The 15,269-nt window shown below is 46.7% G+C and overlaps 1 protein-coding gene across 6 annotated transcripts in view; it reads left to right on the plus strand.

Annotated features, from left to right (window-relative positions):
- ST6GAL1 (ST6 beta-galactoside alpha-2,6-sialyltransferase 1) overlaps positions 1–15,269 on the plus strand; it is a 119,042-nt gene that overhangs the window by 64,823 nt on the left and 38,950 nt on the right. The window contains exon 1 of one of the 6 annotated variants that reach the window (XM_034999794.1): positions 11,349–12,216. The exons of the other annotated variants lie outside the window; for them this stretch is intronic. The gene's annotated coding sequence lies outside the window, so the exon portion shown is untranslated. Of the gene's footprint in view, positions 1–11,348; positions 12,217–15,269 lie in introns of those variants that run through there. 6 annotated transcript variants of the gene reach the window in all.

Genomic DNA, 15,269 nt, shown 5'->3' on the forward strand with positions numbered 1-15,269 from the left:
ATAAGTAGGTATCTAACACCATAGATTCCTGTTAGTGAAACTACAGACAAAAATACAAAAGTAAACAAAAATCCTCTCTAATGCCATGACACAGGGATAGCTGTATACTACTGGAAGTATTTTGGATATGGTTCCTTCAAGTTATTTTCTCTATGAATAGCATTTCTTTTTCTCTTCCCTCCCTCCCCTCTCTTTCTTCCAACTAAAATTATAGCATATATGGTTTTATAATATTCTTTATCAATTCACATTGTATTATAAACACTTTTTTTGTTTAGAAACCTTCATTACTGAAAGTTTTATTAGGTTTGATAATGATATTTTAGTTGTTTTTAAAAGAAATACATTTTAGAAATATGTACTGACATATTTATGGATGCAGTGCTGTGGTGTCTGCGATTTGCTTCTAAAACCCAAGGTGGGGGACTCAGTGGATATGGATGAGATAAGATTGGCCATAAATTGGGGCGCCTGGGTGGCTCAGTCAGTTAAGCGTCCAACTCTTTGTTTTGGCTCAGGTCAAGATCTCATGGTTCATGAGATTGAGCCCTGTGGCAGACTCCGCGCTCAGTTGCGAGTCTGCTTGAAGATTCTCTCCCTCTCCCAGCTCATGCTCATGCTCTCTCTCTCAAATAAATAAATAAACCTTAGAAAACAAAACAAAAAAACCCAAAATTGGCATAAATTGATCAATGCAGATGCTGGGTAATGGGTACTTGATGGTTCCATTTACTACTTTCTGTAGTTTTCTGTATGTATGCAATTGTTCATTAAAAAGCTTTAAGAAATCTTCATGGATGTGATTTTTAATTATTTAATCATATCCCATCCTGTGGATATTCCATAACATTTAGGTATTCTTCTATTGTTGTAAATTGAGGTTGTTTCAGGTTACCTGTGGGCAGAGTTGGAACTACAGTCTTTGACAGCGTCTCTGATTATTAACTTTTTCAGATGTGACTACTGAGTTAAAAGAGAATGGATATTTGATGCTTTGATACATTTTGCCAAATTGCCCTTCAGGGGAGATGTTGTATGTAATTTCCATACAAGAGGTTTATAAGAGTGCTCTTGGCAGCTCTATGTTATATATATTTTCAGCCTCTATTAATTTGATAGAGGGGGGAAGGTGGTATCTTACTGTTTTCATGTGTTTTTCTTTGGTTTCCAGTGACATTGAATTCCCTAGCCTGGCACTGAATTGGTTCCTCTCCTTTCAGGGAGGGAGCAGGGGAGGAGAGTAGAAAAAAAGAAGACATTTGTTGCCCTTTCCTCATTCCCCACTTTGAAGATAAGAGGAGAACAGACACAAGAGGCCCTGGGTTCTAATCCTGGCTCTGTCACTTACTAGCTGCTGACTATACAACCTCTGTCTCTCTGTGGCTCAGATGTCTTCAGGGAAGACCTCGAGCAGGCTCTCAGGCTCCATGAGGGCAAGGTAATAGAGATACACAGGGGCCAGCCCGGTGCCCTGTGTCCATCGGGAGATGGTAGCTGTCATTGTCCTTGGGAAGCTGAGGATTAGGAAATGATAAAAGGACCTCCTGCTGTCCCATGCTCAGAACTGGGTGTCTCCCCCCACACACGCACACAGGGAAGGCCCCTGCAGGAATTGCTGCTCCTGTTTGAGTCACTGTCTCTTTACCTTTCGTTCTTTGCAGTCTCCCTGGTCTTTGAGTCATGGCTGGGAGATGGAGGCAGTTATCATAAGCCAGGAAATCCATCTTGGGGAGTTGGGTGAACTTGGAGGCAGGAATTTTGACTGACTGCTAATCGTATTTATCTGGGTCAGTGGAAATGCACGTTGCCTTGCTTGGTTCAGAGCTTGGGGTGAACTTCAGGTGGGTGTGTTTAGCGGTGTCTCATCTTATTCTTTGGAGCAGAAATCAGACCTGGAACGTGATCTTTCCGGGGCGATCCAGCCAAGTGGAGGGTCTCCGCCTCAACTCACTGCCCCCTCCCTGGTCCTTCATCTTCCTCGCACTGTTTCTCTCTACCTAGGCCCAGAGCCCCTAAATTGGACTTGTTCTTACTATACACACACACACACACACACACACACACACACACACACACCCCTTCCAGAAAGTTGAGAACAGCTGAAACAGAAAAGAAGACTCTGGCTCTAAATAATCAGTCCGCTCGTGGACTAAGAGAGAACCCAATGTATTCTTTCTCTATTTACAGCTTTTGATTGGTGGGAGGTGGGGGGGTGGTGAGAACCCTTTAGGTTATTTCAACACCAAGCAAGAAGGCCAGAACACCCTACCACCCTCAGCTCAGAGCATGGATGCTGTTGACTGGGCAGAGAAGCATTTCCCCTGAAATCAAGGTTGGGTGCCCAGACCTCAGGGCTCCCCGCCTCCCCTGGTTTCGCCCTGGGACCACTTCACTGACTTCCTGTTTTCTTCTCAGGGCCCAGTGCAGCTGTAGGAGACCTAAGGGTAAGGTTGGGACGGGGAGTGAGTTTGGACTATTTTCCGAATTGAGGGAAAATCCAGAGAAAGGACAGCAGGCTTTCTTGTGAGAATTGGGCTCTACTGGCTTTTCCTGCCCCAGGCATCGAGCCCTCTGCTCCATGGGAATGAGAGCAAAACTTCCCCGCCCCGCCCCGTGGGGTCTGCAGAGGGCTCTGGGGGTACAAACTCTGAGGGCATTGAACAGCTTTGTGTTTCATGCGTACGATCACAGAGAAGTGGTTCTTCTAACAGTTATAAGTCCCCTCCGTTCATAATCGACGTATGCTTTAATTTAAGAAGAAATCTTGAGTGTCTTAAGTCAATGTTCCTTAAACAGTGTTTCTTTTTCCTCTCTGAAATGGGCAGGTACTTTACCTACAAGCTTTGTTTCCAATGGCTTTATAGAGGTGATGAAGTTACACATGGTCTTAGAGAAAGTTAAAATAACAATAGTTTCATCTGTGTGCTGGAAAGTTCCTTCTCCTCTGTTTTCTCCCTTGGGCTTCACTGTAGCCCTGTGAAGTAAGGATTGTTCAGCTCCTTTTCTTGTGAGCAAACAGAGGCTCGAGAGGGTACATGACTTGCAAGGACACACAGTGATTTGGGTGGACAGCTAGGGACCACTAGGCTGGGACCTGGTTTCAGAGTTTTCCAGGAGTTCAGCCTTCCTCGAACCACTCCCTTGGCTCTGGCTGCCTGAGGGTCCCTAATTCTGCTTCTCTTGGCTGTGCGGCAGTGTCTGAAGGAGTTAACACTGAAAGCAGCAGAAGTCAGCTTTGTCAAGACGAGCATCGAGGTCCTGCATTTAGCCAAAGACAAATATTGACTCATGACACTCCTGGAAAGTTCATCTCCTCTAGCAAATGAAGACTTCCTCCACCCACAACAGTGAAGCCAGGCCGCCCCGTCCCGCGCCCCCTCCCCTGCTCCTGCCCGGGTGCAGGTCTACAAGCCACCAGTTATTAAGCATGGTCCTTACTTCCAACCCTTCCAGCAGTCCTGGGAGGTAGGTGGTTTTGCATACATTTTACAAAGGAGGACACTGAGACCCGGAGCGCTCATATCACATTTGCCTAAGATCCCACAGGGATGAGTAATGCAGCTACTAATGAATCTAAATCTAGTAATGAATCTAAACCAAGTCTAGATTCGTCTGACTGCAAAGTGGGTTCCCATGAAATTTTGCACCACCCTCCCAAACCAGGTCCCATCTGAGTATCTTCCTCATCTCAGGCTTGGTCCTCGTCCCATCTGTACTCGGGGCTGCACCCAGGTTTTTCTGGCCTGTGGGCCTTGAGTTAAATCTGAGTTGAGATCCTGGCTCTGCCTTCTAAGAGTAGGATGCTTGTGGGCACGTCTCGCAGCCTCTCTGAGCCTCAGTGTCTGCGTTCAACAATTACCTGCCTTGGGGGGTTATTTTGAAGATTCAGCAGGTATTTGGCCTCAGATGTGGCATGTAGTAGGTGGCCAAGAAGCAGCTGCTGTTACTAGTTTGTTGGCTGCTTACTTTCAGGGAGTGGAGGGGGGTGTTGTGACCCTCCTCCTGCTGACCTTGGACAGTCCCTGCTCGCTCATCACTTCCCTCCCCTGCTCTGAAGCTTATCTGCTCTCTACTGTGTGCCTGATAATCGCCAGACTCTTCCACAGCAACTCACAGTGCCACAGGCTGAGGCCCCAGTCTCCCTTTCAGGGTCCCCTCCTGCTGCTCAGCTTCGTACACCTGCTCGGGCTGACTTGACCCTCTCTCTGTGCCCTGGTGCCCTGCCCTCACCCATCTCCATGCTGTTTCTCTCCTATCCTCCAGGCTTTCCCCATCCATGGACGCTTTGATTCCAGCTTGGATGTAGGTCCCTACTCCTGGGCTAAGATTCTTGAGCACCTTCTTTGCAAGAAGAAAATATTCACTTATTTGGCACATGAAGCCAAGCCACAGGCATTGACCTTGGCCCTGGCAACATTGAGGTAACTAGCTGGTTCAGGTGCTCACTGTCTGGGGCTGTGTGTATGTGTGTTGTGGGTGGGGGGAGACAGACAAAGTAAAGAGTGCATTAGGTATTCGTGTCCTTGTCTGATTTCTCATGGTATTTAAGACTGTTAGCGTCTTGAGAGCAGGGGAGTGGCAGTTACGGTGGGCCTACTGTTCTGAGCTCAAGAGTTATCAGCATCCTGGTTGAATTGATTGATCTGAATAGATGTGGTCCAAAGGTAAGCTCACAGCTTTGCCATATTCAGACCAGCAGTGGTCAGGGAGGTGGGGGTAGGGTGGATGGGAGGGATGGTGGGGAGCCCAGGTGCAGCTCTCTCCCTTCCCCCACACCCCTCCTTTCCCCTCCATCCTCCTAGGTCACATTCGTTGATTGGGTTAACATGCAGCAGTTGACAACTTTTTTGCTGTCTTGCCAGTGGGCTGTAGGGAGGAAAGCTCACAGGGTTTAGGGCCAGACATTCCCCGGGCAGGTTACATGACTTCCCCAGCCTCACGTGCCTCTTCTATAAAGTGTTGCAACAGTAGACTCGATATTCATGAGGGTGTTCTGTTGAGATCTTTGAGAATTCTCTTTTTTTAAAAAAAGATATTTATTTATTTAGAGAGAGAGAGTGGGGTGGGGTGCGGCACAAAGAGAGGGAGAGGGAGAGAATCTCAAGCAGACTTGGCGCTGAGTGTGGACCCGGGGCTTGATCCCACCACCCTGAGATCATTCCCTGAGCTGAAATCAAGAGTTGGATGCTCAATTGACTGAGCCACCCAGGTGCCCCAAGAGATCTTTGAGAATTCTTAATCAGCATCCTCTTCATCATTGTGACCAAGTTCTTGTTTATTGACAACATCCCTAAGGTGAGGCATTCATTCTCATCTGACAGTTAAGGGACTGAAGCATATGCTACCAGAGCACAAAATTTCTCCATATATGCAGTGATGCATAATTGAACAATTTAAACGATTTCTGTCTCTCACTGATTTCATGAATATAGGGCTATAGGCATTTATAAATCTGTTACCAGAAATTCATCATGGAGTATAAACTTTCCTTCACATGGACTAGCAGCCTTATTTCTTTGGGAACTGTAGTTCACAAGGAGTTACTTATATCACCTTCTAGTGCATGGAGGGCACAGAGCCCACCCCCCTGTGCCCTGGGTCATGGCCTGGGGATGAGCTCTCTCACATACTAAGGGACTGGCTCTGGCCAGCTTTCTGTGCACATACTTCATATTTGCTCATGAGCAAAATCAGCTTGTTTTATGTTTAGGACCTTTGGGGTTGTTCTCCAATAGTTACAATTTCAAATGTTGACTCCGTAAATGCCAAAGGTCCACTGTAATAACAGCAACCATCCAGGGCTGCTGAAAGATCCAATTCACCATATCAAGTATCCTAGCATCCTAAGTGTGCACTGGGCTTTGAACCCAACACTATTGATTTCCTTATAACTGAAATCATTTGCTTCTGGGGTTGGGTGGGCACACCTGTGGCCGAGAGAGTCACAGGCCAAACAAGATGGCCACTGGAATACAGGCTTTAAGAACATGGTCTTTCGGGCACCTGGGTGGCTCAGTTGGTTAAGCGACTGCCTTCGGCTCAGGTCATGATCCTGGAGTCCCGGGATCGAGTCCCGCATCGGGCTCCCCGCTTGGCAGGGAGTCTGCTTCTCCCTCTGACCCTCCTCCCTCTCATGCTCTCTGTCTCTCATTCTCTCTCTCTCAAATAAATAAATAAAATCTTTAAAAAAAAAAAAGAACATGGTCTTTCGATTCAGACAGTGCTGGATTCCAGTTTTGGCCCTTCCATTTACTAGTCAAAGCCCTTCAACCTCTTTAAAATTCAGCTTCCTTCTCTGGGAGATGGAAGTGATAACCATGCCAACCTCAGAGGCTGGCAGTTAGGGTTGAATGAACTCTTCTGCGTTCAGGTTTAGTACAGCACCTGGCACGTAGGAAACCCCCAGAAGGAGCCACAGTGACTTCACTCTCCCTCTCTCTCTCTCTGCAGGGATACATACCCAGTAGGCGCTTCGTGTTCATTGATGATTTCGGTTCAAGTCTGAAATCATTGCTCTATTTAAAAATTAACCACCTTTCCCCCACCCAGCATACGTATTATAAGCCCTGGCAGTGGGCCCCAGTCCGATACTGAGTGCCACTTGTATACCTTGTGCCTAGCAGTGCTGAAGCAGCAGAATGGGTGTTGGTGAACTCTATCCCCATAGAGCCCTATCCAACTGGAAGAATAAGACTCGACTCCTTCCACGGCACCTGGAGGAGCCTATAGGACAACATTCACTTAGGTCAGGAGTGCGGTGGAGCCCCACACAGGAGGAGGGCTCCGTCCTGGAGAGTCTAGGAAGCTTCCTCTGTGGAAATGGGCCGGGAATGGGTATGCCCTGGGAGCCCTGAAATGAAGGGAGGGAATGATGAGTAGGGAGGGTTGAGGGTGTGATGAACTAATGAATGCTGAGATCTGTGGATCTGGCCCCTGAAGAATAATATCCAAGCCTTCCTCTGGTCAGCATGCTCCATTAAGCACCAGCTAGGTGCAGATATAAAGTGGTTTTTGTGTATGGGTGGTGGGGAGGGAAGCGAATGTAGAAAACTTCAGAAAACCAGCCCTTGTCCTCTAGGGAGAAGGACCATTCCTCCAGGAGTGCAAGTCAAGTGCGAGCCCTTATCTGGGACTGCCCCTAATGGAGCACACCCCTGCGCCCACAAGATTAATCTTCAGTCACATTGCTGCCTGTGTCATCTGGTGACCGAAGTCAGGATCACAGCTGAGGGGAGAGAAGGTGAAAGACGCACATTGAGGCAAGGGCAGTTAGCACTCTCTCTGGTAGTCCTGACTCCCCCTGACCTCATAACAGATGTGAATTATTCACATCTCCCCTTGGAGCGGGTGGCCCAGAAGTGACAACAGTTTGGCCTGAAATTCTCAAAGACCTGGACTGAGGCCAAGGCCCTGCCACCTCCTTAGGAACTCTGGGCCGTGAAGGGGCAGCGGACTCCCAGGTAGTGGAGGAGCCTGTGATAAGCAAGGACTTCAAGTGCTTGAGGCCATGTTGTTGACCCACCACCCATGTTCATCCTCGGCTGAGCCAACATGGCTCCCTCCCACTTCACATTCTTCAATGACTCTATTGTTTATTGGTCTAGAGCAATTAGATCAGAATCTACCGAGGACAGTATTGGGCATCTATATTTTTAGATGCTTCCTAGGTGATGTTAAGGCCCAGGTAATATAGAGAAATACCGAGTGCCCCGGTGGTTCCTTTCACCTACACTGACCTTTATGGCTATGGGACTAGGGGTAGGGTGCTCCTCTGAGGACAGCCTCGATCAAACCCCTTCTCCTCTACATTCTCTTCCCTTTTCTCTTTGTATGGTGGCCCAGCTGGCCTTGGGCTGGACCCAGGAAAGAGATCAATTTGCTCAGGTGAGCAAGGTAAACAGTCGCCACGTTGGTGGCCTTAAGGAGTGGCAGCTTACGTCAGTGACTGACCTTTGGGAAATATCAAGAACTCTGGCCTGACATCCTCCTGTCCAGTCAGGTAAAAACCAAGATGGAAGGGGAGAACAAATAGTCCTTGGCACAATCTCTGGCCCAGGAATTCCTGGAGAAAATTATGTTTAAGACAACATTAGCCGACATCCTTGTTCTCATTAAAGACACAGTTCAACTGGTTCTGACGAAAGATGTAGGTCATCAGACCCTCATTATCAGGATTTAAGAGAAAATTCTTAATCTGTGGTCTTTCAGTAGAACTCTTTCCCTCCTGTGTTGTCATTTGGTCCTCCTCTGCTCTTCAGCGAGAATCCTGGACCCCCTAGTTACTCTGCTGGGCTGTAACAGGTCTGCTCTTCAGTCCCGGAGGTGGGGAGGGGGTGTCTTTCTGATGTAATTGCCGTCTGCTTCAGCTGCTGAGCCCTGAGAGGATGGGTGGGGCACCTGTATCTGTTTGATCTGCTGTAAATAAAATTCTGGTTTTATATTGCTGTGCTCCTGAGTTTTACACACTTAGGGGCCAGATGCTTCCAGAGAAGAATGCCTTAATTCTGCCTAGTTAGGGGCAGTTGTGGGTAGTTTTTTTAAGCACCCTACATATCTAGCCAACCAGTGAAACCTGTTTTTCAGGAGGCCAGCTGGGATCAGAAAGGTATGATTTTAACTGGGGGTAAGTTTCGGGTCATACAAACCAGAATTCCTTGCCCAGGGTCTCCAGAGACCCACCAGACGCTTGGAGTATTTCAAAAAGCCAGAGAGCAGAAGCACATTTATTTAAAAAAAAAAAAAAAACCACAACAAAAAAACCCCTGTATAGACCAAGGAAATTATCCAGTTTCTTTTACCATGCTGGAATTTTACCAGCTGATTGTGATAACAATGACAGTCTCACGCTGATCAGAATCTCTTATTGGCAGCAGTATCTCTGTTCATTTGATAACAAATAACTCAAATTCTTAATTAAATTTGGCTGATAGCATCTTTTAAAACCTGGCAATCATAGTAGGAGGAAACAAATACAAGACAATACAAATACAAATGTGTGGAAGAATTCAGGAACCTCTGGCTTTGACTACATTAAGGGGAGCTCCTGTTACTTCCCTGTGCTAGGGAAGTGCTGACGTGAGGAGAGATCTGTGTGGATGATGGAAGAATCTGTTGCTGAGAATTCTGCTGATGTTCCTAGATAGTAGAAATAAAAATTCAGGAAGTCTCTACTAAGAAGCTCTGTTGGGGTAATGCTAGCTGCACTTGGTATTTTTGCTCACTTTTCATAGTTCACTGGTCTCACGAGATGCAGGGTGTGTATGTGCGTGCATGTGCACTTCCTGGAAAATGTAATCCCTGGCTGGGCTGCCACTTTCAGCCACTACTCTGTAATGGCAGAAGGATCACAGTTTTGGTGGGGCAGCCAGCCATCCTTGACATGAGAAACAGGAAGGGGAATCATTATGAGATTAAGTGGCAGCCCAGCCAGCACAAGTTAAGAAAGGGGAGCCCATTGGGGCACCTGGGTGGCTCAGTCGGTTAAGCGTCTGCCTTCAGCTCAGGTCATGATCCCAGATTCCTGGGATCGAGCCCCGCATCGGGCTCCCTGCTCGGCAGGAAGCCTGCTTCTCCCTCTCCCGCTCCCCCTGCTTGTGTTCCCTCTCTCGCTGTCTTTCTCTCTGTCAAACAAATAAATAAAATCTTTAAAAAAAAAAAAAAAAAAGAAAGGGGAGCCCATCAAGGTGAAGGCTTCTGGAAGCCAGGACAAGTGGACTGCTTCTCAGAGGCATTGTGGTTCACTAAGGTACCCTCTGGGGGCAGTAGGGATTCAGGGTCTCTAGGGACAGCAAATTTAGGTTCTAAGGTACAGAGGAGGATGAGGTTTGCACACTGAGGGGTTAAGGAGATGGTGATCAGGGCAGAGTAAACATTTGTTGCCAGAAGGTCCAAGATGGTGACCAGCCATGGCAGTTGAAAGCAGCCAGGCTCTTAGGAGCCCTTTGAAGGGCCCTGAGTAGAGAGATATATGTTGGATCACACGAGCAGTTTGGGGGGTTAGACTCATCTAGTTTGACCATTGGCAATGATATCTTGAGCAAATGGCTTAAACTCTTGGAGCTTCCTTTTTGTTTAAAGATTTTATTTATTTATTTGAGAGAGAGAGAGAATGAGAGACAGAGAGCATGAGAGGGAGGAGGGTCAGAGGGAGAAGCAGACTCCCTGCTGAGCAGGGAGCCCGATGCGGGACTCGATCCCGGGACTCCAGGATCATGACCTGAGCCGAAGGCAGTCGCTCAACCAACTGAGCCACCCAGGCGCCCTCCTTTTTGTTTATAAAAGAGGATTCGTAATAGCTCACCCCATAGGGTGCTGGTAAGAATTCAGTTTGGTAACATTTCTAAATTGCTAGCACCCGGGAAGGAGCTTAGTAGATGGCTCATGGCCTTTTCCACCTGGATTGTTGCAATAACCTTTTGAAAAGTCTTCCTTTTTTTTTTTTTTCTTTTTTCTTTTTTACTTCCTGCCCCCTGCTATGTACAGCTCTTGATTCTCGGCACAGTAGCCAGAATGATCCCTTTCAAACCTAAGTCAGCCGAGCCTTCTTCGGGGTGAAAGCTAGACTCCTACACCAGCCAAAGGCCCTACGTGATCTGGCTCCCAACGCTTCTTGGCCTCATCGTCTGCCACCCTTCTCTTCACCTGCTCTGTTCCTGGCCTCCATGCTGTTCTTGAAACAGGTCAGGACAGCCCCTGCCCAGGGATTTTGCTGTTCCATCCACCTGGAATTGCCTTCTTGCAGAAATCTGCATGACCCCTCTTGCACCTCCCTCTAGTCTTTGCTCAAATGCCTTTTTCTCAGTGGAGCTTTCAGACCATCCAATTTAACACTGATCTGCTCCCTGCCCTCATACACCCTGCTGTCCCTATTCCATCTTCCCTGCTTTAATTTTCCGCATGGCAGTTATCCACTTGCAAAGCATCACATACATATTTATTTTGTTTTCCTCTTCCACTGTTGCCCTCACTGGAAGGCAAGTTCTGGGGGGGTGTGGGATTTCTGGCTGATTTCTGCACGGCCGTATCTCCGGTTGGATCGCAGTAGGCAATAAGCGTTGGAAGCATGAATGAGCCTTTCTCTCTCTAAGTATTTGTGCGTGTTGTTCTCACGGACTCTGGGACTGCTGCAAAGTGGAGGAGCTCAGGCCTCTCTGCTCATGTCCCTTACCCTGAATCCCCCTAGACAACCAGGACTTAGTCCCTCCTACATATAAGAAACTTGGGAGAACCATTAAACTTGAAACCATGGAATCTCAACAAGCCTTGAAATCTAACACTCCGTTTACAGGAAACACAGAGCAGAGAGGAGGAAGTTAAACAATACCATAAGGAGGTCCTCCACCAGATTCAGTACTAGGCACGTTCCATGGGTCAGACGACTTCGTTTCTTCCACAAATATATGTCCTAAAAAAAGGAAAATAAGGGTGTGGGGAACTACTATAAATTAAAAGAGAGTTGAGAGTGGTATATCATCCACACAAAATGTTTGGATCCTCATTTAAGGAATTTAGTGTAAATTTTGGGAGAACTGGTAAAAATTGGAATGTGGATTGGGTATTAATGGCACTGTGGTTCCATATATATCCTCACGTATTTTTTAGCAGAACCCAGGGTGTGTGTGGCAGATTATAGAGAATTAAGCTCCATAGAAAATTATTTGAGGGCCTCTGGTCCCACGTCTCCCAAGGATGGCACATAGCTAATACCATCCTGGATGCCATCGAGGTAAGTTCATTTATGACATAAATGGATGTCGTAGGACATTAGGGCTTCATTTTCTCATGGAACGCCAATGGAGAAGAGCTGGTGATGGAGACGGATTCGAGGGCTGACATTTGCTTTTTTTAATTACACCAGAGAAGGAAGAGGGGGAGGGGAACACATCAAGTTGGCAAGTTGTTGGTACTCTTTGGAGCTGGGTTCTGAAATCAAGTTCATTGTGTTACTCCCTGTACCCATTTGTATGTATAAAAACTGCTATCATATAAACATCATTCTTTTTTAAATATTAAGAGGAGGTGAAACAGTCCCACTTCCTGAGGAGGATTTTCTGTTCTCTCAGCTTCTCTGTTGGGTGTGGGCTGAAGGAAAAAGGGGTGGGCCTATTGCTTGCGAGGCGTGCAGTGCTTGTTCAACCCTCCTTATAGGCTCTTCTGCTCTTCTTTCTTGGCTCAACTCTGACTGGTGGAGTGGAGTGCACAGTGATTCACGGTGTGGTAAGACTGCAAGATACGGGCTGGGGCTGGGGCTCTGAGCGCTTGTACTGGGCAGTGGGCATCATCCAGAGAGGAAGCTGTTGGGGTGCGAAGTGCCTCCTTTCAGTCAGATACCTGTCAAATGGGAAGGCAGATATTTCTACAAATATACAACTGTGGAAGGCATGAGGTTGAGGACAGGAGCAAATGGCCTGTGATTTCCCTTTGCCGTGGCTCTGTTCATCCTGAGTCCAGAGCTCTCCTTACCCATTCGGAGTGGCTGGCCCTGGTCAGAAACCACAGAGCAGCTGCACCATCTGTGGTGGGGACTCAGTACCCCCCACCGAGTTCTGTTCTCATGCTTTTCGAAAACCTCAGGGAAATGTACTCAGGCCTTCCTTCTCCATCAGTCCCTGCCTGGCTGGGAAAAGATCTAATCTCTGTTAAGAGACAGTTTTTGCAGCCCGGGTCTGGAACAGGTTGGGGCAAGCAGGAATGAAAGCCCCTTTATCTTCAGGGCTTTGATCTGGGCAGGATTTCCCTCTCTCCCACCATTAGCTCGGAGGCTGGGCTTGCCCTCAGGTAAACACTGGCAAACACAGCTACCCAGACACTGTGAAATCTCTCCTGGCTTCCTTTTACTCTCTCTGCAGATTGATTAACTACAAGTTGGTTTCCTGTTGCTTACCATGTTTCTAACTTGAGCAAAATTGTGGCTTGTCAGAAATATTTTGACGTAACTATTAATTTTTTGACCTATGCTGGCTCCCGCTGATAGAACTCAGGAGCTAAGGGCTGGGAGTGAGTCAGCAGCCTGGATCACCTCTCTGGGGACTATGGAAGTGGCTGATAGCAGAATCTGCCTCAGGCACTCGTTGCTGCAGGAATTAAATGAGCTTTGCCAAATTACAGGAGCTTTACCGTATGGAAAGCACTTAGCACACGGTGAAAGCTCACTAATTATTAGCTGCAACAAAGTGATAAAGTCTATCATTAAATTGTCACCACAACCCTGCAGGGGCAAATTTTATTATCCATCCTTTACAGATGAAGACACCAGGCTTATAGAAGTTGACGAACTGGCCTATCCTCCTCTAATGGACAGATAGAAAAGCCAGAATTTGAATCTGGGGTTTTGAGATGACAGAGCGTGAACTCTTTCTCCAAAGCCAGGGCTTTGCAAACTGTCCGTGAAGAATCAGGTTTTCCCCCCACAACCTGTCACACATCAGTAGTTCCTAAAATACAATGAAAAGGATTTATTGGAATAGTGAAATGAAGGACATTTAAAATACAAGCCTTATTTTTAAAGTGATTGTTAGATTCAATAGGCATAAAATTACTCTTTCAAATTAGTATAAAAGAGGATTACATTTGATATCTGTCCTCTTCTCATCCTGGATCTTGAGAAAGCTTTCTCAAACTAGCCCCAAACTGCAGATCTCGCTTTGAGGGATGGTGGCCCCTGTTTCCCAGAGCGTGGTGTGCAGGGGGGACCACTTACATCAGCGTCACTTGGGTGCTTGCTAAATGCCCGTCTCTGAGCCCCGTCCCAGACTGCTTGGGTCAGAACGACTGAGGGAGAATTCAGGAATCTGCAGTTCAACAAGTCACTCGATAATCGCAGTGTGCTCACAATCTGACCACCAACGCTCTGTGCAATGCTGCTTCCGCTCACGGATAATAGATGTTAGAGAGATGGTCAAGTGAGGGCAGCGTTTTAGTCTACACCCCCATTCCCAGCCGGCTTTTTTTGTTGTTGCTGTTTTTAAATTCTTTTTTTTTTTTTTTAAAGATTTTATTTATTTGACAGAGGGAGATACAGCGAGAGAAGGAACACAAGCAGGGGGAGTGGGAGAGGGAGAAGCTGGCTTCCGGCTGAGCAGGGAGCCTGATGCGGGGCTCGATCCCAGGACCCTGGGACCATGACCTGAGCCGAAGGCAGATGCTTAACGACTGAGCCACGCAGGCGCCCTGTTTTTAAATTCTTAAGAAGGTTCTTTCCATAGAAACTCATGGACAGAACCTGCTTTCTCAACTCATTTCAGTACCTGTCGGCAAACATGTACTGAGTGCAAACGACAGGCTGGGTGGAAGGAAGCAGGCCACAGGGTGCTCACAACCAGTAAACGAGTGTCAATAGAACAGAGGATAGAATCTAGGGTCATTTCAGTGCACAGAGATGGGGGAGATGAGGAGGAATGAGCAATGGAGACTAATGAGGGATGACCAGTAAGGTGGAGAAAAACCAGGAGAGTGAGTGTGGGTTTTGGAAGCCAGAAGGAGGAAATGACCAACTTGGTAAAATACTGCTGATGAGCTGAACAAGGTGAAGACCGAGAACTGACCATTTATTTAGCAACACGGGAGTCATGAAGGTCTTTGGTGACCATGGACAAGAGCAGTTTCCTAGAGATGGGGGAGGCTTGTTGGGGTGCATTCAAGTGCGAATGGGAAGAGGGAAATCAGAAACACTGCACACAGTTCTTTCAAGGAGTTTTACTGCAAAGGAAAGAAAGCAGGAGCTGGGAGGTAAGATGAGGTCAAGAAGTTGCGCAGGAGGGACAGGGAAATGAAGTTATTTAGAACTCGTGCCATGGCTAAATCTGTGACTGTTGTAAAGTCCTATATCTTTTGCAGCAAATTCCTTCAGCAAAACAGAAAAATTGTCTCCTATACTTTCTTTTCAAGCTCTTTCAAATTCTGCCCACTCCCAAATGATATTGTCCAAAAAGAGTCTGCAAATCACTCTTTATTCCTTACATAGCTTAATTTGAACATGTTTTTTTAAATATGACATTGCATTTTTTCATATTTGCTTCATCTATGTTTTGGCCAAAGTGTTCTAAAGTAGATTTCATCTCTAACCACTTCACCTGCATGGGACTTAAAAAAAAAAACCCAAAAACCAACATAACCAGATTATGTAATCATAATAAAATAAGACTTATTGTTCTACCTAACAAAATTAATAATGATTTCTTAGTATAATATAATACCAAATCTATATGCAAATATCCCCATTTATCCCCAGTGGTGTTTTGTTCAAATCAAGGTTCAAGCAAAGTCCGCAC

This window comes from Mirounga leonina, unplaced genomic scaffold (genome assembly GCF_011800145.1).
Source record: "Mirounga leonina isolate KUSES-001 unplaced genomic scaffold, KU_Mleo_1.0 Mir_115, whole genome shotgun sequence".
Taxonomy (NCBI): domain Eukaryota; kingdom Metazoa; phylum Chordata; class Mammalia; order Carnivora; family Phocidae; genus Mirounga; species Mirounga leonina.